We start from the raw sequence: 23,143 nt of genomic DNA, 5'->3' as shown, positions 1-23,143 counted from the left end.
CTAGGGAAGAGCCAGAACTTTGAGCACACTGGTTTGCCCAGGAACCACTAGCATGCCACTCTGCAAGCAGCCTGGCAGAAATGTTCACCTTTTGGAGTTGATTATTCTGCAGGTTCCAAATAACTCCAACATCCAGGAGAATGGACCCCTCCTGCTGGGTTACATGGGATTAGATTGTTCTATATTCAGGCAATGCAGACTGTGGAGTAAAGTCAGGGGAAAAGTTCACAACTTGATGAACCACTGAAGAACCATTCCCCAGCCCTGCTGTGCCTCTGATCTTTCTGCTGTGTGAGAGGCTAAATGTCTTATCTCACAGTGGTCTATGGCCACAGAGTGAGAATGAACGTGGAGTTTCAGAAGTCCTTCTGGGTTTCATTTTTCTAACCTCTTCCCTGTTCTAGCCATTCTTTACCATGACCCCACAGGCTGATTTTTCCCTAAAATCCATTAGAAGTTCTCCTAATATATCAAATAAAGCAATTTCACTGGCTTTTTAAGTTCCATGCTCTGACTTCTCTAGCTCAGGAGAAATTCATGGTGTATTAAGTCATATTTTAGAGATACAGAGATTTAAGTTGAAAATCTGACTTTAATATTTATCAGGTATATGATCTTAGGCAAGTTTTCTTTTTTTTTTTTTTTGCCTATTAAGTTACTCTACCTATCTTGATGGGCCGCTGTGTAGGTTTTAAGAAAGGGTGGAAGTGTGGAGGTTAGAGGTTATCCTCAAGGACAATAGTGTATGCTAATGCTGCAGCTATGTAGCAACCCCTTCGAGGAAACTTACCTGGTCAAAGCACAGAAATCTGTTAATAACCTTTTGGGGTACACACATTTTCACCTTTATTTGCTCTTACCTCTCCTGCTTGGAGTTTTGGATTAAAACGATTATTTCTGTTATGCAGTATTCTTAGGCTAGTTCATGTGTGTTTCCATTGTCCATTTGAGTGATTCATAATACATACCGTGCATTGTATTTAATGATATTCACCCCATCACCCTCTGGTATCTCTTCATTTCCTTCTGAGCCTTCTTTTTTTCCACCTAGTCCCCCAATGGTTATACCATTAGAGGAAATGATGCCCTCTTCCTCAACTGTTTACAGCCATTAGCTCATCAGGAAGGGGTGGGGCCTCTTGGGCATCTCTTCATTCTGTGGTTTCCACAATGCTTATATCTACATAAGCATCCTCTATTGTATTTATGGATACATTTGCTACAGATCCTGCCGGACTGGCTTTTATCTCATTCATCTTTGAAGCTCTATTAATTATATATAATGGCTCTGATAGCTAAGAGATGCCTGAGTGTTAGGGGTATAGCTCAGAGATACAAGAGTTGCCCAGCATGAGCAACTGGGTTCCATCCTTAGAAACGCACACACATGGGGGAGGAGCTATAAATGTGGATTAATATTGAATGAATAAGAGAAAACATAGCTTAAAGAATGTGGACTTTATCCATGAGAAAATTTTTGACAAACAATGTAAAAAGCTCTAAAATTTTGCACCGTTTGTGCACACTTTCTCAATTTGTGAAGAGTTTTGCATATTTTATCTTCCACAATCCTTAGACAACCCTGCAAAGCTGGCCAGTAATTACCTCTGCTGTGTAGATGATTAGAGCGATGTTTGCAAAAATGAGAGGTCAACAACCAGAAAGTGTCCAAGTAAAGGTTGAATAATTAAAAAAAAAGTCAGAGTCAGAACACAATATTTTGATACAACCAATATCCCAGGACAATGGAGGATTGCCTAGAAACCGCCTAGAAACGCCCAGAGAGGATCGCCTAGAAACCGTTTCCAGGCTGCTGTTTCCAGAACACTGAGTGGCACCGTTAAGAGTACTCAGATTGAAACCTCATAGATCTGGGTTGTAGACTCTTACCTGCTCCCCCAAATGTTGAATAATCGGAGAACATCTATTTAATTTTCCTGGGAACTGAAGGAATTTTCAAGGTGACCTCCAAGTTTCCTTCATGCTTTAACCAGAAGCAGATACAGGATCGTTGGTTTAGTCACATTGGTGACTCTTCCCTTCCGTTATTTCCTTCAGAAAACTTCGGATCGGTAACGTTGCTCAGAGCAGATGCATGTTTCCCTGCCCCCTGGTTCATAGAGGAAAGCAGAGAAAAACGGGCCTTGAAATCTGCTTTTCAGAGTACCCTAAATTGCATCTTAATTTAATTTGTTAAGATTTCACCTTTTGCCTTTGCTCGGCTGATTGGAGAAAATTAAATTACATCTGGAGGATCTGTGTTACAGAACCGTCTTAATCCTCCTCTGTAGAATTCTCAAGGCCAGAGGCTGCCTGTCCTCAGTAACTTCCCGGGTTACCTCCTACTGTGGCAGAGTTGGAGGCTGTGTGTCTCTGATGTAGAAATAGACCAAGGGCTTTCTTAATAGCAGGCCTTCTCGTCTGCCTGCCACTGTTTCTGAACGGTGTACATTTGGACAGTGGGGACCACTCGGACACTCCAGTGTTTTCAATTGGCCATTCAAAAAAAAAAAAAAGCCCAAATCATGGGAGTTCATGCAGAGCTTGGCCCATAAGCAGTCCCAATAACAGTTTACTGACCCAGCTGCCCTAGTCTAGCCTCCTTCCTGTTGCAAACTTCCCAGCCACGGGCCCTTGAATGACCATTGAGCTTCTGATCAAATACTGACAGTGGACACTATGAGACTCTTACCTGCCTTTTCTTCCACAGGCCCATACGTGACCTCCCTGTTCCCATTGCCTTCACGTTTGGGATCAGAAGCAGCTAAAAGAGTTCCTGTTAGCAAACCAATGGCTCTAACTGACACCTGCTGTTTATAGCTCGTGTGGATTCCCTTTTCCTTCTGTCTACAACCATGGGTCGGAGTGTGCTGCAGACCTGGTTGTTCGACCCTGGTCTTATCCTTATCATTTGCGAGACCCACGTGAGAGTTAAAATGGAATACCTCACTATTTAAAAATGATAGATTGAGCAAACAAACAACTAGGTAAAACCATAACACAAAACATAGCACTACTTTCTGAATGTCATAAATGAACATGATATGCAAAACCATGGTCTTGTAGCATCCAAAGTTGGCCAAATATCTAATATAATCAAATTTGCATGCCTATGTTGAAGAACCAACAATATCCAGTAAAATGTGTATCTTATAAATCACATCACTGTTTATTACACTGAAATATATTTGCTTTTCATTCTAGCAGAATCAGAATTATGTTATAATGAATATGTTTTCATATAATTTTGTTGACAGAGGTTCCTGTCCCACCAAGTCTCACATCCGTTTAGTTCCAAATAAACACACAGAAGCCTACATTAATTATTAACTGATTGGCCTATTAGCTCAGGCTTCTTATCAACTCTTATAACTTATATTAGCCCATAATTCTTGTCTGTGTTAGTCATGTGGCTTGGTACCTTTCTCGGTGAGGCAGTCACATCTTGCTTCCTCTGTGTCTGGATGAGGGCTGCAGACTCACTTTCCTCTTCCCAGAATTCTGTTCTCAATGCCCTGCCTCTACTTCCTGTCTGGTCACCCCGTCCATACTTGCTGCCTGGCTACTGGCTAATCAACATTTTATTAAACAAGTACAAGAAACAAGTCTTTACAGGGTAAAGCCATTGTCCCACAGCACAATTTATCTTCTATTGGTAATTATCTAAAGCAGGAATCTGCAAATTTTATTCTTAAAGGGCAAGATAGAAGTATGCTCTCTTCTCATGTGGTCTGTGTCACAACTGCTGCATTCTGCTGTTGCTCTAAGCAAACAGCTACATAGAGTATATAAATACATGAATGAGGCTGTGTGCTAGCAGCTTCATTATGTAAACAAGCAGTCAGCTGTAGGCTGCAGTTTGCATAGCTTGCTAATTCTCATCTAAATGAATAGAATAAAATGTGATTGTAATAAAAGATATAAAGTTTGAATGTATATTCATAAAATGTAAATAGTATATGTAAAATGAGAGATTCTTTTATGCAACTTTTCAAAGATGTTGATTTCCCCTCTAAAATGCTCATCATGCTGTGAGAATCCACATACCAAACATAAGTTCCAATTTTGAACTGAAGCTATTTCAGCATGTTGGGAAATATACAAAAAGTTTATCAGCATTCTTAAATAAAAAATAGAAATATTTACAGCTCAAGTGTTCAGAGATCGTCTGGTTGCATAGGTGATGAATCAGGACAGGGTTGGGGATGCAGTTAATATGAACTTGGTTGGCAGAGTGTATTCCTGGCAACACCCTGATTTTGATCCTCATTGCATAGCCTGGGAGTAGTGGTATGTGCCTGTAATCCCAGTATTTGGGAAGTGAAGGGAGGAAGACATGAGTTCCAAGTCATCCTCAGCTACATATGAGGCTAGCTCAGGATACATGAGACCCTCTCAAAGAAAGGGGAACGAGGGGAGAAAAAGAGGGAGGGAGAGAGGAGGAAGAAAGACATACATATACAGAGAAAGCAGCCATTTCCCGTGGTCTCTGCATCCTTTATGATGGACTGTCAAGTTTAAGATGAAGTAAATCCTTCCTCTCCAAGTTGCTTTTGTAACCAAGTTGCTTTTGTTTTATATCAACAAAAGAAAGCAAACTGGGACATCAAATCTACTAGTTAAACAGCAAGGTTTAACAGCAAGGCTGAATCTCAAAAACTAAAGAAAAAGGGCAGGGGGAGATAAGGAGAGAGAGAGAGAATCAATATTGCATTGTAAGCATGGTTCATTTATGTTTATATCTATACTTAATCTATACTCACTTAAGTATAGATATAAATATGTGAGAGTGGTATAAATTATTTAATGTCATAAAATATTCCCTTGCTCTAGTCTCGAATTTGTAATTATAGAGCTAACTTATGAGTAGCCATGGAATCATAAAGTGAAATGTCTAGAGAAATCAAATGGGTAATTAGGGCTGGAGAGACACCTCAGATGTAAAGGGCCCACTGCACAAGCGTGAATAGATGAGTACCCAAGTTCAGACAGCAGCATCCTCATAAATGCCAGATGGTCTTCCCCTGTGGCTCTAATGCTAGAGAGGCAGAGGCACAAAGGATCATATGGCTTGCTGGCCCGCCACTCTAGCCTAATTGTTGAACTCCAGGTTCAGTGAGAGACCCTGTCTCACAACGTGGAGTATGACGGAGGAAGATACTTGGTGCTGACCTCTGTCCTCTACACACATGCATGTGCACCTACATGCCTATATGCACACTCAAGAACAAGTACATGCACCACACATACATAAGAAAAAATGAACAATTAACACTACTGGAAAATATTTCACTAGGCTAAAATCTACAGCATTTGTTGGCTTTCTATTAGCATAACAAAATATCTTAAATAACCAACTGAAAGAGAGGGAAGGCTTATTCTGTGTCATACCTTTGTATGATTGGTTGGTCCTACTGCTTTGAACTTCTAGTGAGGCAGTCTAACACGGTGTTGTGTGGCAGAACAAGCTGATCACTTCACGGTAGCTTGGATAAAAGACTGAGGAAGAGGGATGCGTGAGGCAATTGACTCTGTTCCTATAACATGGGGTTTTTGAAGGAGGGGACTTTTAAGAACCAAACTGCAGCATCTTTCCACCTGAGTAAGGATATCACACAGTAATAGAAGTTTAAAGATATGTATAATTAGCCAGGCATTACTTCTCTTACCTTGGTGTTTCTGCCCCTGAAATCTGCTTACTCCAAAGTGTTATCTAGCTGTAGTATCAGGAATAGGGTGCCCACAAGACATAGGGTTAAGACGAAGTTGGCATTGTTAATAGGCATGGATGTTGAGGTACAGGACATATATACTGAGCAGTTTGGAACACCGATTCCCAAGTGACAGAAGTGTTCTTAAATTAACAGATGCTATGTGTTTGTGGTACACAGAGTTCTTACATGGTGAATTCAAGACCAGGCTGGCCAATTAGTGTTGTCCAGTCCATTGATTAAGGGACAGATTCAAAGTTAGGTGCAAAGAGAAAGTAGAACAACAATATCAGTTGTCGCTTGGATGTCTATCATGTTCACCCAAAACATTCCAATTAATACCTAATATTCTATATACTGGAATCCATTTGTGCAGTGGATTCCTGGTCTTCTCTGTAGTTGAGGAATTTCCTAAAAATTAAGCATTTGTCCATTCAGTACCCATTCTTTACTTTCTCCTGTAATCTCCTCAGTCCTTTCCAAAGCAAAGACCAACTGGCAAGCTTCGCTATTTTACTGCCAGAGGTAAAACGCAAGCGCGATTGCTTGTGGGAGAAGATACTGGATGTATGGCTCTCCTTTGTTGTCGTCCATACTAACTAGTTCTTTGCTCTAACTGCTATTGGTTGTATTGACACATTAATTATCATGGCTACTGCACCCATGCCCCTTGTCATGTAACTCTCCAACATTCTCCTCCTATGATTCTGGCTTTTGACATAATTTTGATCAATGAGGATATTAGGAAATGTCTTCCAAAGTCTTGAAAAACTGCTCTCGTCTTCTGGTACAATCTTGAGAAGATGCTGACCTGGCTAGAAGGTAGCGGACATTATAACAGAGTTGTAGGACTGGTCTCAACTACCATAGATCAGCCACCACCCAGATGATGGCGTGCAAGAGTTCAGCCTAGCTCAGATAAGAACGTCTTTGTCAACCAGCTCACTGCAGAGAGGTGAGGTCCACCCTACAGGCCCAGGATCTGTAGAGACAGACATTTAATTCTGCTTGCTATTGAGGTTTGGGGCTGCCACACACTATACAACACTATGTGACTGACACAGGAGCATAAAACTGATATATCTGACACTTATGCGTCACTTGCTAAAATAGTACTTTAATCAGAAATACATCTTTTTAAACATTTTTATAGAACTATGACCAAAGTTTCTGTTTTGCCAAAAAGTTAAATATAAATAAAATGTCTTCAATTCATGAAATTCTGCTGGCTTTGCTAGGATCTCAGCTTTGGTCTTTCAGACGCTGAACAGGCAAGACTTGTAACATTACCTCTCTGAATGTCCAAGGAATAGGCAAAAAAAATATAATTTATGCTAAATTAGATAAAAAATGTTTGTGTTTTTGAGACAGGATGAACTATGTAGCCCAGCTGATTTGTGGTCATTCTGCCCCCATGAGTGCTGGGATTATAGACTTGTGTTCCCACATCTAGTTTCTAAAATGTTTTGGAAGAAATGAGACTTTTATAGAAAATTTGATGGAGTTTACAAAAACTAAAACCCCAAAGCACAAAACAATCATTCACAATTGTTTAGAACTGGGAAGGTAAGAAATAAGTTTGTCAGGATGCTAATGTATAACCAGCAGCTGGATTTGTGTTTACTAATAGTTCACATTTGGAAACTGAAATAATAAAATATTTCATTTATAACCACATTTTAGAACAAAACAAGTGTAAACAAGACCCCAAAATGTGTAAGGTCCTGCTCTTTGAAAACTATAAAACCTTTCCTATAGTGAGGACCTTGACACAGAGATGTGCTTTGTTCAAGGACCAGAGGATGGAGCATTGCTGAGACAGTAAGTGTCCCCTTTGATGTAGACATCAGTGTGACCCCAATAAAAACCAGAACAGAATTTTCTTACAGAAACTCATAAGGGGATTCCAAATTTTATTTAGAAATACTGCGGAACCAGAACAAAGCTTTGGGGGATAAAGGAACAAATGCAGAAGACTAACATCCCATGACTTCAAGGCTTGTTCACAGCTACACTAATTAAAACAGCAATTAGATACCCATATGCAAAAGAGTACTTCAACCCATACTTTATCTCACATTCACATTAAAAAGCCTCACAGTGAAAAATAGACCTAAGCATAAAATATAAAACAATAAAATGTGTTAAGAAAAAATGTGATAGACAGTCTTAGCCGGGAAGTGGTGGCACATGTCTTTAATCCCAGTACTCAGGAGGCATAGGGAAACAGATCTCTGTGAGTTTCAGGCCAGCCTGGTCTATATAATGAGTTATAGAATAGTTATGGCTATGTAGAAAGACCCTGTCTCAAAATACCCCAAACAAGGAAATAAACAAACAAACAAAAAAAGAAAATGAAATGCTAATTCTTACACTTGGAGAAGATATTTGCAAAGAATAAATTTTGTAAAGGACTTGTACCTAATAAAGATCCATCTCTCTCTCTATCTACCTACCCACGCACACATCTATCTATGTATCTATCTACTATGTATGTATGCATGTGTGTATGTATGTATGCATGTATGTATGTATGTATGCATCTATCTGTCTATCTATCTACCTATCTATCTGTCTGTCTATCATCTATCTACCTATCTATCATCTATCCATCATCCTAAGTCTTTTCAGGCTATTGTAACAAAGTATGAGATATTTAATAGCTTAAATAACAGAAATATCTTTCTTCTGGTTCTGGAGGCTGGACATCTGAGACCAAGGTGCCAACATGGCAGCTCTTCTTACAGGCACAGATCGAAAGGTCTGGAAGCCCCCAGTAGGATTTCCAGGTTCTTGCGTTCAGGAACAAATAATTAATTGTACCGGGAACACATGAATAATGGTAGAAATAGAGACAGGCTACTAAGAGAGCTTTTCCGAGCTTGGAAATGAGCCAAAGAGCTGGGAAGTTAGGACCTCAAAGTGCTGGGCCAGGGGATCCTCTATGAGTCATTTGACATAGGCCCTGCCTCTTCCAACTTCTCCCTCCCAGGAGCGTGTCCTCACATCCAGCTTTTTCTTCTCTCTTCCCTTGGGAGCCTGCTCATCTCTGAAATGATGTTTCCCGCAAGGCCTTTCAGTTCTTAGCAGGAATGCGTTGGGGAACACACTCCTCATTGTCAAAGTTTGCTTTGCTCCCCTTCACTGACTTTTGTGGCCTCTAGAGGCACACATACAGGCTGCCATCCACAGGGATACAGGTTCCAGTGTGGAAGCCAGGCCCCTGTATCAGGGGAAAACATACCAATAGCTCAGTCTTCCCATGTGGCAGGACTTGGATTAAGAGGTATTTCTCAACAGAGGCCAGTGTCTGGTGGTTGGCCCAGTTCAGACAGCATGTTACCTCAGATGATCCTCAGCCTTTGGACTCTTCCTTCTGCTTTCAGCCTCATAACGGGGTTCTTGCTTTAGGTGCTGGCCTTAGCCTTCATGTGCTGTTCCATAATTCTACTCTGTCTGGGACCTGGCAAAATGCCCCAGGAGAGTTTTCAGTTAGTACGCTGTTCTCAAGACCTACCTTCTAGCGAAGGATTTTTATAATACATGGCTCTTGCCAACTCATTCCCATTGAAGATGTAATTCAAATCCTTGTTGCTCTTAATTATTCCTAGAAATGAACACATCACAAAATAAGGCTTGTTTTGCTTTCTCAACGTTCTTACCCAACTTTCCCAAATTTCCCTTTTATGTGCTGGCTCAACAGGCTGAGTTACATCTTTCTTTCCCTTTTCCCCTCCCTCCCTGCTTCCCTTCTTCCCTTTGTCTCTGTCATGCATAGATGCTTCATGCCATGGGCCGAAGACCTCCCAGGTGTTCTTAATTGTGAAGTGTCTGTAGGTTCAACCATCTCAGCCAAGCTTCCGTTACTGCTCCCTGCCTCAGCCCCAACTCTCAAGACTCACACTTGAATACCTCAGCGTGTATGTCCTAGCACTGCAATTCTAGCACATGAAAGGTGGGGACCACTGTCAAGCCACAGTGTCACCCCGGTTTCTTCCCTCTCACTCAGATGCTGTTCCTACATAAAACCTGTGTTAACACCCCCCCCCACCACCACACACACACTTTTCATTAAAGTATATGGGATTTCCTCCTCACAGAGACATCTGCTGTAAGCTATTTTGATTTGCCAAAACTGAGCTCCAAACAGACTGGGTAATTTATATGAAGAAGAAAGGTTTACTTAGTTCATGGCTCTGAAGGCTGCAAGGCTAATATGAAGGGGCGAAGGGCATCACACGGTGACAGAGCAAGTAGGGCCAGCTTGGGATTCTCTATTCCCTTCTCATAAGGCTTCTAATGCCCTCATGGATTTACAACTCTTGTGGCCTCGCCTAATCATGTTATTTCCCAACGGCCCACCTCTAAATACAATTAACATGTGTTTTGACATTAAATACAATTAGCATGTTTTGACATTGAGTTTCCAACATGTTACCTTTGTGGGGAAACACACTGAAATCCCAGCAAATATCCCTGATTATTCTCTTCTCTTTAATCAGGTGTCTGAAACCCTTCCTTAATTTTATTCAATGTATTTCATCTTTCTACAACCCTGTACCCTCTCAGCATTACCTGACTACAGATCCCTTCAGGAGCCTCACTCTTCCCGAGAATCCCAAGGCATGTTCTTAACAAGTACAGCTGAATTCAAAAGAAAATAGTTCCCTTTCTTTATCGTTGTTTTATAATTATGTCCCTCATCCAGGGCAGGACAGGACATGCTTCAGTGAGCACAAGTATAATTCTTTAGCCCTTCCTAGAAAGCAGCTCTGCTCTGCCTCTGAGGCACAGGGAGCAGGCAGTGTTGGGTTAAGAGAAAACTGAGAAGGAAATAGGCTCTGTGACAGGGAGACTTGGGGAATGCAAAGAGAGAAGCCATTGTGTCTGCACTGAGAGCAGACGTGGGCAGCATACCAAATGGGAGCCAGAGAGAAGGGCCAGACACTCCGCCTTTGACACCTGTAACTAAAAGATGCTCTTGCAGACTGGCCAAGGAGTTCCATTATCTGCCTCTATTATGAAGCAGCCGGTGCTCTAGAGATGCCCCAAGTTTTTACTTCCTTTCGGCTCTTTTAGCAGGGATATTTATTATAGCCGTTCACTCCTATTTGTCTGCTGGAATTATTATCTCTCATATATTGACCATGACTCTATGTCTCCAGAGCAAAAAGATCCTTTGGGGTCCACAAAATACGCCAGATCCTCAACAATAAAAAATGGCCCTTAATGCAGAGCCAATCACCAAAGCTTTGATGAAACTAGAAGTTAATCTCTCGGGGTAACCCTGGGCATCTCTATACTCTTAAGATTTCAAAATTTAATTCTTCCAGGTTACAATTCTTTTTCAAAGGTCTAGTAAAAGGAGAAGGTGCACCCCAGAATCTTCTAAGAAATCCCTTTTTTCTTCACTGCTGTGAGTGACTCCACCCTGAATGGGAGTAATGGTGACCACATTTTCTGTGCTCAGTTAATGAAAGACCCCAACACGTCTCTGCTGTCTTTGTGGGTAGTAATAAAAAAAATACTGTGCACAAATAGAAGAAATAGGGTAAACAAAGCTGTGCCTCAGAGGCTATGGGAATGATCAAGAAACCTAGTAAGACTGTACACATGATAGATAGTGTAGCCAGAGACTCAGTAGGCCTTTCTGCATACTGCAGTCCCTCTGTTATATACCAGACGATGGCTGATGTTATAGTTCTCTGATCCCCACTACTCTGGCCAGGTACGGTTGTCAGGCAGCAACTAGGCCATGGGTGTGGAGACCTCATGAATAAGATTAGTGCTCTATGCCTTGCCCCTGAAACCACATCTAGAAGCTTCCATCTGTGAAGGCCCAGAAAGTAGGCCTTCTCCAGACACTGAACCTGCTGGTGCTTCATCTTAGACCTTCCAGCCATTAAAGCCATGAAAATACAGCCCCGTCATTCACAAAGCTGCCAGTTTTCTTATGGCGCATGAGCCAAGGCAGCCATGAGTCCTGAGGGAGGGATTCGGTATTACACAGGAAACTGACCAAAGACAAAACTCCACCACTCAGCCTTGAGAACACAGCAAATCAGCACCAGAGAACTTCTGGTTCATTAAATACATTTAAGTGGGAAATCCCTGCCCTCACCTCACAAAAGCTGAGATTGCAAGCAGGTATAACCATTTGTGGATTTTTTTAAATGTGGTTTCTGGGGACCGAGCACAGTGACTGAGCCCTCTTCCCAGCCCCAACTTGTGTCTCCTAAGCCTTGTTTGATTTCTCTTAGGCCAGAGGAAATTAGAGCCAGGGAAGGCTTTTACAGAGCCGCTGCAGGGAAGCAGTTTTCAGACCAGCTGTTCTAGCAGCCTAGTAGCCTAGCAGTGCTGGAACTAGACACGGGCTGGGTCTCATACGTTTGCTCTGGGACTTACTTGGTGGGGCAGAGTTTAGTAACCACGTTTAGATGGGCTAAATTGCTTGACACCCTGTAAGATTTCACTATTTTCTGATGGATTTGGGTTTCTTCCTTTGTAGTGCTCAAAAGATTAAAGCCAAGATAGAGGAGGTGTGTGGCGCTCAGAGGTATAACTCTGGCCACAAAGGCCTAACCCGAAGGTTTGAAGCTAAACCAGCTCTGCTGATTGACTGTAACTCCAGGATGGGCTAAGTCTTAGAACCCCGAGTCTAAAAACTCACCATGTTGAGTGAAAAAGGAGTTTTGGGATTCCCAGGGCCAGAGAATTTGACACAGAAATCTCTGGAGTTTTGTGGTCACAATGTCACATCAGTGGGTAGAGAGGCTTTGGAAATGCGAGTTCTGAGGAGCAAAGAGTTGAGTAGCCACTTAAGGCTCTTTCTCAGTCCTCGCTCTGGAAATGCCCAGCTGAGGAATCTTTCTGCCTTAAACAAAATGGAAGGGACCCCACGCGGCCCATTCAATCCAAATCTCTCATGTTCGAGGTCAGAACAAGGGGTCTAAAGGGGGGAAGTAGCCTCAGAGTGAGTAGCCCCTCTGGACAGTACCTTGAGCCTGCCGAGCTCCAGGCCTATATTTATCCCCTGCCTCGGGCACATCTTCTCCCATCACCTACTTTGTCTCTATTTCGTCAACTGTGGGCCTCGATGTGGACACACAGTGGGGAAAGAGGAAGAAAGAAACCATAGCCAACCCCTGAGGTCCTGTGTGCCTCTCTGGCTGGGCCTCTGGCAGGGATTTCTGTGGAAGCACACAGTAACCGCTGCTCAAAATCAGGGAAGCTGCTGCGGGTTGGATTAACAGGCCTGGTTCGTGAGACTGACTCCCTTTCCCCTCACTTGAAAGCAGGCCTTTGAAAGCACAAAAAAACTGGTGATACAGGCCAGATGGGAGCTCCCGGGAGGAGGGGGAAGGGAACAGAAATTCCCTACTTGGCAAGAGGGACAAAGCAGCCCCACTGCCCCTCCCCCAGCCAATCTGGCCTCCCTTTGTGCTGGGCTGACAAGGGGCAGCTGGTGATGCTGGCAGCAAGGTAGGTGGGCAGAGGGAAAGAGCCAAATGCCTGCAAGGTCCAGTTTTGGAGTGGGAATGCTCCTATAGTATGACTCCCCCAGAAACAGGTACTGATCCAGAGCCTTCATTGCTCCTTTCTGGAAGGTACTCCAAGGACCTTGCCTATTAGAGCTACCAATATCCTGGGCAGCCTTGAGTAATGCTTCTGGCACCAGACTAAATCCCGGCTCTGTCCTCACCAGCTTATCCTTTTCATTGGACAAATGACTTCACCTCTCTGAGCCTCATTTCCCCACTTACAAAATGGAGGTGGTAACTTCCCTAGTGTGACTCATGCTTAAGAAAGTAAATCAAACACAGACTTCCAACGGTGCCGAGGTCAGAAGTGTTGAATTAAGTGTGTGCCGTTGTTACTGCCATTATTTTAACTTTACTGTGTGTTTCTGTGCAGGGAAAACCAAACGCTTGAGCAAAGGTTTGAGAGAGACATGCAGAGGGAATTGAGCTTTTTGGAAATCCCGCCTGGTGACTGGAAACCCCATGAGCTTCTGGGATCCTTTTGGGGCTTTGGCCTTTCAGGTGATTGGCTTAGCACGGTAAGTTTTCAGGGGCATCCCCTGAGGAGTGACGTGTCTTTTGATTTGATTTTTGAGAGTACCACGCACCCACAATCTAAAACATGCCTGTTTGCTACGGACGGGCTCATGTGATCAACACAGGATCCAAGACACACTGCTGTTATCTGTGCTGACCTTGATGAGATTATACCAAGCTGGTTTGTGCCTCAGTTTCCTCAGGTAAAAGTCAGAAGTGATTGCTCGATTTCCAAGGTTGTCTGCTGGTGAACTTGTGATTGACATGTTGCATGCAAAACAGCAGGACCTTTGGAAGTATTGTCACACATTACAGGTAGAGTTCCCATATTTTATACTTAGTGTATAGCCCTGGGCAGGCTATCTAACCTTTGTTAAGACTCCAAATTCTCTTCTATATTATAAGGGATAAGCAAGCCAATCTTAAAGAATTATTGTAAAGATTACAGAAAGCCTCACGTGTTAACACTTGATAGAACAGCTTCTATATTATGATAATTTTTAAGGTTAGGATGTACAAGTGGCCCAGCAGGTAAAGGTGCTTGCTGCCAACTTTGCTGCCCCGAGTTGGATGCCTGGGACCCACAGGGTAGAAAGAGAGAACTAACTTTATCAAGTTGTCCTCTTTCCTCCTCTTGTATGCCATGTGTGCGCGTGAGGACTTATACTCACTCGCTTGTGTGCGCATGTGTGTGCATGAGTGTATGGGTGTGCATGAGTGCCACACACACAGACGTAAACCAGCCCCTACCAAGTAAATGTAATAAAAATAAAACAAAAAGTTGGTATTTTACTCACCTCCACTCTAGCTTCTCATAAATCGCAACTGGATCCACAGTACACAGGGGTTTCTGAGCAAAGGCCACAGGAACCTCCTCCAGTGACAGGCAGCACACACTTGAGTGGTTTTGTCCAATCTTCAATCTCAGCTACTCAGTTGTCATTGTTTATTGCACAAGTTCCTTGTCATATCTCGCCTGGGGAAATAACAAAGCCTTAGTTTTTCTCTCTTTTCTATTCCTCTTGCTTTTCCCCCTTATTAACTTGGTTTTCTCCAAATCTTGTAGGAAATGAAAATAGCCTGCCTGGCTGTGTTTCACACCAGGAGCTGAAGCTATCTGTGGCTGCCTTTGGGCTTCTGACCTCCTATTGCCAGCCCTGTTCTTACAGAGGCTCCAAGAGGCCACAGGACCAGGGCGCAGGATGAAGAGGACGGCCATTAATCAGGGAGATGCAGTCTCCTTCCTGGAGCCACAAGGGTGGATTCTTCCCTGGGGATGGATGACAGGGCAATAAGGGGGCATCTAGAAGGATGTTTTAGGTGAAAGTAGGGGTATGAACTCACTGTGCAGATTTCACACACTTAGACAGAAGATAGGAGAAAATTATGCTTTTATTTCTCTATGTATACAAACTAACTTTTCTTCTGGGTGTATAGCTCCAGTAGGATGCTTTCCTAGTGTATGTGAGACCCTGAGGTTAACTCTAATTCCACAAAACAAAACAACCTTTTTGGTTATTTGATAGATACCCTGTTTCCTTGTTCATAGGCCAATGGGAGTGGTATGTGGAAAGACTGGGTCTAGTCGGTGGGGCTTTGGGGTAGACAATTGAGACAGTAATTTTCTTGGCTCCACTTCTTACTTAAGTGGGCATTGATTAACATCCTATCAAATGACCTCAATAAGACAGCACTATATCTAGTTCCCACCATGTCCCATAGAGTTCATTTGAGTATGTGACCAGTCTGCTCTTCCCTCACACTGAAATGGCCGCAGGGAGATGGACAGTTGCTAATTGGGTCCTTGGATTGATTTCATCTCAGTTCATAAGCTTTCTGAAGTTTGGTGTTTAAAGTTTTGATAGCGAGGGTGTGAATACCTTTTTCTGTAAGTACTGGTAAAGAGAAAGGGAACTGGCAGATGGTTCAGCGAGGATCAGCACTTGCTGGACAAGCTTGAAGGCCTCTGTTAGAACCTCTTGAACCCATATAAAAAGCTAGGCATGGCTGCATGTGCCTCAAACCTCAGAGTTCGTAGGCAGAAGCAAGCAGACCTTGGCAGCTTGCTGGCCAGCCAGCCTAGTCGAAACAACACGCTCGTGGTCCCGTGGGAGACACTGTCTTGAGGGAATAAGGCAGAGAGCCATAGAGGACGCCACCTGACACCCTCCCCAGGCTCTACTTATAAACTCAGGAACCTGTGCACCCACACATCTACATGCATATATCAGACATATATACCACACACACAGGTGTGCAAGTGCACACACACACATTCCACGCACACATACGCTCGCCAAACTAAACTAAACAAAGCATTTTTAAAAGACTGTAGATAGATGCAGACATAGATGGACAGTGAACACCAGCCACTTAGAACAGTGCCCGTCTTTAGTAGCTGCTCAGTTAAGGGAAGCTTTTAGTGTTGAAATGATTCACATTCTTCTTGCACATTTTTGAGTGTGTGCTGACATATGCACTACAGAGGTACTTCAGATAACTTACTCAAACTGTTACTCGCTTCCTCCCAGCACTGGAGAGCACAGCAGCTCTTGGAAGTCAGAGGACAGGCTTCCCACAGCTTGAGGATGAGCACAGAGAAGACAGGATTTTCTACATTCCATGTCCTAGGAGCTTTAGGATCATAAGAGTCAGCAGCAGCATCGAGTTGTGTGTGTTCGGCTGTGTGCTCCAGCTGTTCCTCCACCACCACAGTCGCTCTTCACAAGACTACTAGAGATTTACAATTTTTACTTATTTATTTGCACACATATGAGTGTTTGGCCTGTGAGTGTGTATGTGTACTATGAGGGTCCAGGGCTCATGGAGGGCAGAGGAGGACGTCAGGTCTCCTGGAACTGGAGTAGCTGTTATCAGCAGTCATCTGGGTGCTTGGACTCGAACCTGGGACCTTTGCAGGAGCAGCGCGCACTCTTGACTGCTCACCCATCCCTCCAGCCCCACAACGACTAGCATTTTAGCGTTTACTCAGTGTTAGGGATTTGAGACAAATAATATTTCTATCCAGTGTAATCATGTTGATTTTACAAATGAAAGGGCTGAAGCTTAAGAAGTTAAGCAGCTTGTCCAATATCCTGTAGCTACCGAGAAATGGAGATAACACTTAGTGATGGCTAACACTATAGTCTATGCTTCTAATCCCAATCCTATACAGCCCAAGCCCTCAGAGGCTGGCCCTGGGTCTAAGCAGGGGAGGCTGAAGTGGACTTAACTCCTTATTTCCCAATCGGTTGTCGCACCCGTTATTTGAGTGCCGTCGATCAGTATGCAAAGAACTAGATAGAACAGACACCAAGGAATAGTTTTTTTCTGTGCAAAGATAAAGAAACAAGGCACATCTGTGACTCCAGTTTTATCAGTGCATGCAAGTCTGCTCCGAGTTGTGAAATAAGAAAGCTGACTTCCACAATATCTAGACCTCCTTCTAGCTCAACAAACCTAGGACCACAGATGCATCCATGGCTGTGATGAGAGATCAAATCGAAGAAAAGGCATGCCGAGGTTTAGGGAATTCCGAATTAGATAAAATAGGTGCAAGAGTGTTGGAAGAGGAGTGTCATGCCTGCCTGGAATGGGTGGGATAAGGGCTGGGGACACAGCCCAGTGCTACAGTCCTCACTCAGGATGGGTGAGGCTCTAAGTCAGAGCCCCCAGCACCACAACAAAACAAACAAATGTCTAATTCATTTCCACTAAATGAGAAAAGGAATGTGTAAAATATGTAAATCTATTTAAATGAACCACGCTAAGATAACAAGATCTTAAGAAGAAGATGAACCAGATCATGGGTGATTGGGCTGAGGTGGGGATGGCTCTACAGGAGAGAGATTTGGGGCAGTTTTGAAAGAGAAGGAAGGGAATTGAAATGTATTCTCCATTTGCCAAGTGCCAGAGGACCTACAGTTGCTCCATTAATCTTGTCAAGCCTACGAGACTTGACAAAGGCAAAGAGCTTGCGCAGGGTGACACATCTGGTAACCAGGGAAGAGGTTAAGAGAGATATTCTATTCCTGAGGTTTTCATTTTCAGTTCCCAGAACCGACACATATGGTTTCCCATGTCTTGCAAACACAGACACAGCCATAAGCTAACTGAGCCGAGACGCTGGGGGTTCCTATAGAGCAACAGTTCCATTTGAAACTCGGAGATCCATCTCTTATCCGGACTCTGCATCTTAAAGGCCACATGCCATGCGGCAGTGGTGAGACTCTTGGTGTACAGTGTAACTCCAGAGGAAGTTTCCGTATTCTATGAGTGATCTCAGTGTTCAGAACGGTGGAACGGATATCCAACCTTCTCCAAAGAGATCAACCCGATGACTGTGTGCCTGGCATCAGATTCTGTGCTCAGGGGCTCAGATACCCCAGACCCAAGGAACGTTTTTCAGAGGGAGGAGATTAATGCCCATGAGGGATTTTGTGAGAGAGATCGGTTTCTGCTTAAGATAATAACATCTTCCAGGAAAGAGAAGTCAACGCTGCTGCCCTAGGGGTTCCAACCAGAAAGCCCTTTGATGTGTGGGCCCACACTGCCAGGAAACACTTTAGCATAGGTGACAGAAGCAAATCGGGTGCACCCTCCTTTGCGGGTAATATGAAAATATCTGTGTTACAGCACGGTTGGGACGACATGAAGGCTGGAGGGGAGAGCGGAAAATAAGTGGAAATGATTTTCTGAAGTACATCTTGTTAGCTGGGTGCCAGGAGATCTGCGATGGAAAGGGATTTGTCATTTCTTTCTTTCAAGTCGCTTCACCTTTGGTTTCTGTCATCCTCAGGGTCTTGGTGGAAGTAGGGGTGGAGGTGATTTAGAAATGGTTTGGATGAGAGGCCATGTTAACCCATCAACCTCTTATTGTACCTTCTATATAGGTCCAGATAGCTCGCAAAGAATGGACTTTGTGTGGGGATCTTTGGGGTCACATCCACACTCAGTCCCAGACAAACACGTTCTTTTTCGACTGTGGAAGTCTGGATGCTTTGGACAATGGTAGAACTCGGGTTGGACTTTTCTAGCTAGCTGTGTGTTCCTGGCTTTCAATGCACCTCTCTGAGCTTCCGTTTTCTTAGTGTGTTAATTAAGAGCTTTGAACCTAGCAATTCTTTGGCTTTAATAACTTAATTTTAATCCTAGTCAGTCTGGATGCCACAGGATCCTGAAGATCCTGCCGGTCACCTGTGGACTTCGGCCATACCTCTTCTCAGCACGCTTTCCCATAGCTTCCCATGAAATACCAGCATCTTTTTCCCAGCACAGGCTGCTATATCCTAAACACAGCGCAGTGGCGCTTCTGGCGTTGGTTTCGGCACTAACTTGATGCTCTGATTTGAACCAAGCAGTTGGATTTTAAAGGAACCGCCTGGTCGTGTGTCGAGCTCCACTGCAGTGCTAAGTATCGGGAGTGTGGCAATACAGGGAGAACCCAGACTTCTCCCGGAGAGGGAAAGCTAGGGGAGGAGAGAGAAGAGAGCGAGAGAAGAGCGGAGAGGGACAGAGGCGGGAGGCGCGAGCAGAAACCACCCAGGTGCAGTCGGGGACGACACCGACACCGAGCCACAGCGCAGCGCGCAGGGAGGGGGCCGTGGATATATATAGAAAGAGGGATCGTGCTGCGGTAACACCTAGTCACCCAGACGGCGGGAGCCGAGAGCGCGCTGGCAGGGGAGTTCCACTAGCTTGTGCAGTGCGATCCCGCCCTCGATCGAGCCAGAGCCTGTCCCAGCGTGGAGGGGGACCCGGAATCCGCCACCTCACTCACCTGCCAGAGGTGCCTCCGACTGGATCAAAGGCTTGAGTCGGAGTGTCTAAACGCAGCGCGCCCCTGCTCCCCTGCTCCTGATGGGACTGGCTCTCCTATTTGCAAAGCCAGGCCCGCAGAGAGATGTGCTGAGCAGTAGCTAACCTCTGGTGTGTCCCGGACGCTGTTGACCGCTCCGCCCTGGGATTCACATGAACAGCTTCCCCAGCAGAGCTAGGTAAGAACTTCGTGATTTACCCAAGTCCCAGGAGGAACGCACCTGGGTGCCAGGTTGAGGACAAGGGAGTCCTCTGGAACTGGGGAAATACTGGGATGGAGGTGTGTGTATGGGTCGATTCCCAGCTTGCTTAGCACAGCATCAAAGTTGCCAGAGGGCATGGTAAAGCTATTAACATGGATTGTGGCCCGGCTGAGATGTCCAAACACCCAGAGTTGGTGTCCCCAGGAAACCACTGAGCAAGGTCGCCTCCATCAATTTCCGGAAGTGGCCAGCTGGCTTCTTTCTTCGTTCAGTGCTGGGGATGTGCACAGAGCAAGTGGAGAGAGGAAGGCTTGGGTGTGGAGATTGGGTCTGCTTCTCCCCGCCTTTCTGACAAAGTTTTTGGAACACAGGGTTTCCCTTGTTCTGGGTCGAGCCTATTCCACAAGGCTGCCCCATCCATCTTACACGCACTGTAACAGCGTGGTTCAAGTTCAAGACTTGGCAGGAACACAGCATACCCACCAAGACTAGGGAGACTTGAGCTTCTTTCATCCTTCCATGGGGTAGGGGTGGAAAACTTAGCAATCGAAGGGTCCCCTGACTTAGACCTAGGAATTCATGAAGTCTCTAATCCTTCCAGGAAAAGCATGGATTTGACTTGTGCAGATGGAGAGGTGAGAAGGTGTGGCCTTTAGAGTGAAACTGTTAGGGCCCAGACCTATTTGAACAAACCAGTCAGCCACATGCCTGGAGAAACTTCTTTCTCCACACAGCTCCTCAAGATGGGCCCTGTGCCTTCCCGGTAACATAGGACCAAACAGTTAAGTGCAAGCACCCAGGTTGGGATCAGGGGTGCATTTGTAATAACTCAACCCAAGGCCTAGCCCCTGTACATATCACATGCTTGGAAGAACGCCTGAATTTTTTCCCCAAGTAAATAATTTTCTAAAGGCTTGTGAAAAAAAATCAAATCAAATGTTTTCAGGACAGCAGCAGATGCATAACTCCCATCGCTCCAGGCAAAAGACAAAGAGACGGGTGCAGGGGCTTGAGCTCTCTCTTTTGTCAAGACCTACATGGCTACGTTCCTGCCTTGGAGCTTTTCATGGGGGCAGACCTTAGCTGGAGCCCCCTCCATGGAAATTCGGGGCAACTGGACACAAATTGAAAACACTACATTCCAACCTCCTCCTCCAGGGCCCTCTTTGGCTCTAATCTGATATAGAAGCTTATTAGGAAGCATCATAGCACAAAAATACCTCCTACCCAGCATTTATAAGGTTGGACGGCAATGCAAAGTACTGTGGATTCTTACTGAGCCATCTAGTCTTGTTTTTTGGTGGAGAGGAACATCATTCTCCCTTTCCAACTGCACCTCCCACTTGTGTTCCTCTCTTGAAGATTGCATCTCTAATGCATACCTCTATTCTATCCAGGCCGGCTTCATGGCTCCACAGAACTCTTTGTTAGTCGCTTCTGCTGAGGCATGGGAGGTCCTCAGCAGGTCTTCTCTGAACTCAACTCGTGACCTTCTTTTACATTCTTCCTCAACCTGCAACTTGGGTGGTTGGTTCTGCTGGAATCATAGTGGTTCAGGGGTCTCGTGAGGTTATAGGACGGCTCTGTTTTCCTCACCATTTATACTCGAAAGTCGTGTGGGCCTGTAGGTTTGAGGCTAGGCACTGGAGTTCCTGTTGAAATGATAATATTACAAGCAGTTGGACTTTGGCACCCCCTCCCCCCTCCCCACCCCATGTTTGCCAAACGAATGTCTGCTTGCTCAGCTGTCTTCTAGGATCCAGATCGTGAATAAAATCACATCTTTGTAAGGAGACAGTGTTAGTCTCTGCTCTCATCTTCCAGCCGTTTGCTCTTGGGCTGTAGCCAGCTCCTAATGTCGTCAGAGATCAGCCTGGGGTACATAGACTCCCAGCCGACACATCTACAGTCTGTAGACTTACAGCTGAAATCGCCACCTCCCCCCGCCCCCCCAGGGCAGCAGCTGGGCTCCAGCTGTAGGTCTCTGCTCCCGTTGGCTCTGCTTTTGCACAGGTGGCATGCGGTTCCCAGCTGTTTGTGGCTTTGGGCTGCTGTCTACAGTTTGGCTACAAATGATCGCCCATTGCACATGTCCTGGTGAAGGCAATACTTACATGTGGGGGTTTGTCGCAGTTTCTGCTCTTCTCCTTTTAGTTCCCAGGCATCTTTCTATTTAATTGGAATCTCTTTCTCACTTCTGCTTCTTTCTCCTGGTACACCAGGGACCACATTCACCACAATTGTAGTCATTCTTGAAATGATAATAAAATCACTAAATTCTCTACTTGATTTATCACCTTAGTACACATGAAGCAAAGGCAATGCATTAGTCTTTCGACTGCTAGATTTCGCATACCCTGTATTTTGATGCTTAAGGCTCTGGAATCTAGAGCAAGCTCCTGGAGCCCATCTTATTCATAAATGTTGAGTGAGCCCTGCACAGCCACAATGAATAGATGTTGCTAAAGAGGAGAGAGATAGAAAATCAATGTCTCAGACAGGAAAGGAAGAGGTGCATCTTGGGAAATGGGACTTTGGAGAGGTGTATCCTTTTTGGAGGGTCGTCTTAATGTGCCGACGCCTCAGTTAGTGTACATGTGTGAAAAGAGAATTTGCTAGATGGAAGGAACGCCTGGCAGGAGTCTGATGTATGAATCGGTAAGATAACTACCAGACCCCAAGAATTTTTTTTTAAATATTTATTTATTATGTATGCAATATTCTTTCTGTGTGTATGTCTACAGGCCAGAAGAGGGCACCAGACCTCATTACAGATGGTTGTGAGCCACCATGTGGTTGCTGGGAATTGAACTCAGGCCCTTTGGAAGAGCAGGCAATGCTCTTAACCTCTGAGCCATCTCTCCAGCCCCCCAGACCCCAAGAATTTAAGTCCTACTGAGTATGGCTTTGCTGAGCCAAAGAGTGATCTGCTAGTCACTCTTTGTCTCAGATGTTCCTCAAATCAACAGAGAGTTTTGCCTTTAGGGAAAAGGCTTCCAAGGACCTACATTAGCAGAGAAGAATATCACCTATGGCTCATAGGCACCATCGGCAAAGACCTTATTCCAGGCAAGCTAAGGAGCTCTGTTCTAGGCATGCTGAAGGAGCCACAACACGAGTTTGTCTCACCTGTAACAGCAGATTTGAACAACTTGAAACCTGGTCAGATGGCAGGACCTGCCTGAAGCATCAAAGGTACCAAGGAGGCAGCATCTCCCCTTCCAGCATCCTTGTGGGGCTTTGCTACAGCTCTAGGGTTTCTGGGGAAGGAGTCTCTCTTTTCTGAGCCAGGATAATAATAGAATTAATTTGGAGACAGTGGTGGACTTCAGGGCTCAGAACTGGAGAGTGCAAG

At 44.6% G+C, this 23,143-nt stretch overlaps 1 long non-coding RNA gene across 2 annotated transcripts in view; it reads right to left on the bottom strand.

The window, feature by feature from the left end:
• Positions 1–7,604: 7,604 nt before the first annotated feature.
• The window catches only part of LOC125388803 (uncharacterized), a 35,004-nt gene continuing 19,465 nt past the window's right edge, over positions 7,605–23,143 (bottom strand). The window contains exons 2-5 of one of the 2 annotated variants that reach the window (XR_015737712.1): positions 21,903–22,039; positions 21,171–21,440; positions 14,566–14,744; positions 7,605–9,318 (exon numbers count right to left, since the gene is read on the bottom strand). This is a non-coding gene — a long non-coding RNA (uncharacterized LOC125388803). The remainder of the gene's footprint in view (positions 9,319–14,565; positions 14,745–21,170; positions 21,441–21,902; positions 22,040–23,143) is intronic. The other variant, XR_007228321.3, reaches the window with a different exon arrangement.

This window comes from Myodes glareolus, chromosome 4 (assembly GCF_982192425.1).
Source record: "Myodes glareolus chromosome 4, mMyoGla1.1, whole genome shotgun sequence".
Taxonomy (NCBI): Eukaryota; Metazoa; Chordata; class Mammalia; order Rodentia; family Cricetidae; genus Myodes; species Myodes glareolus.
The sequence above is the reverse complement of the archived record's forward strand: the minus strand, read 5'-3'. Positions and strand labels throughout refer to the sequence as shown.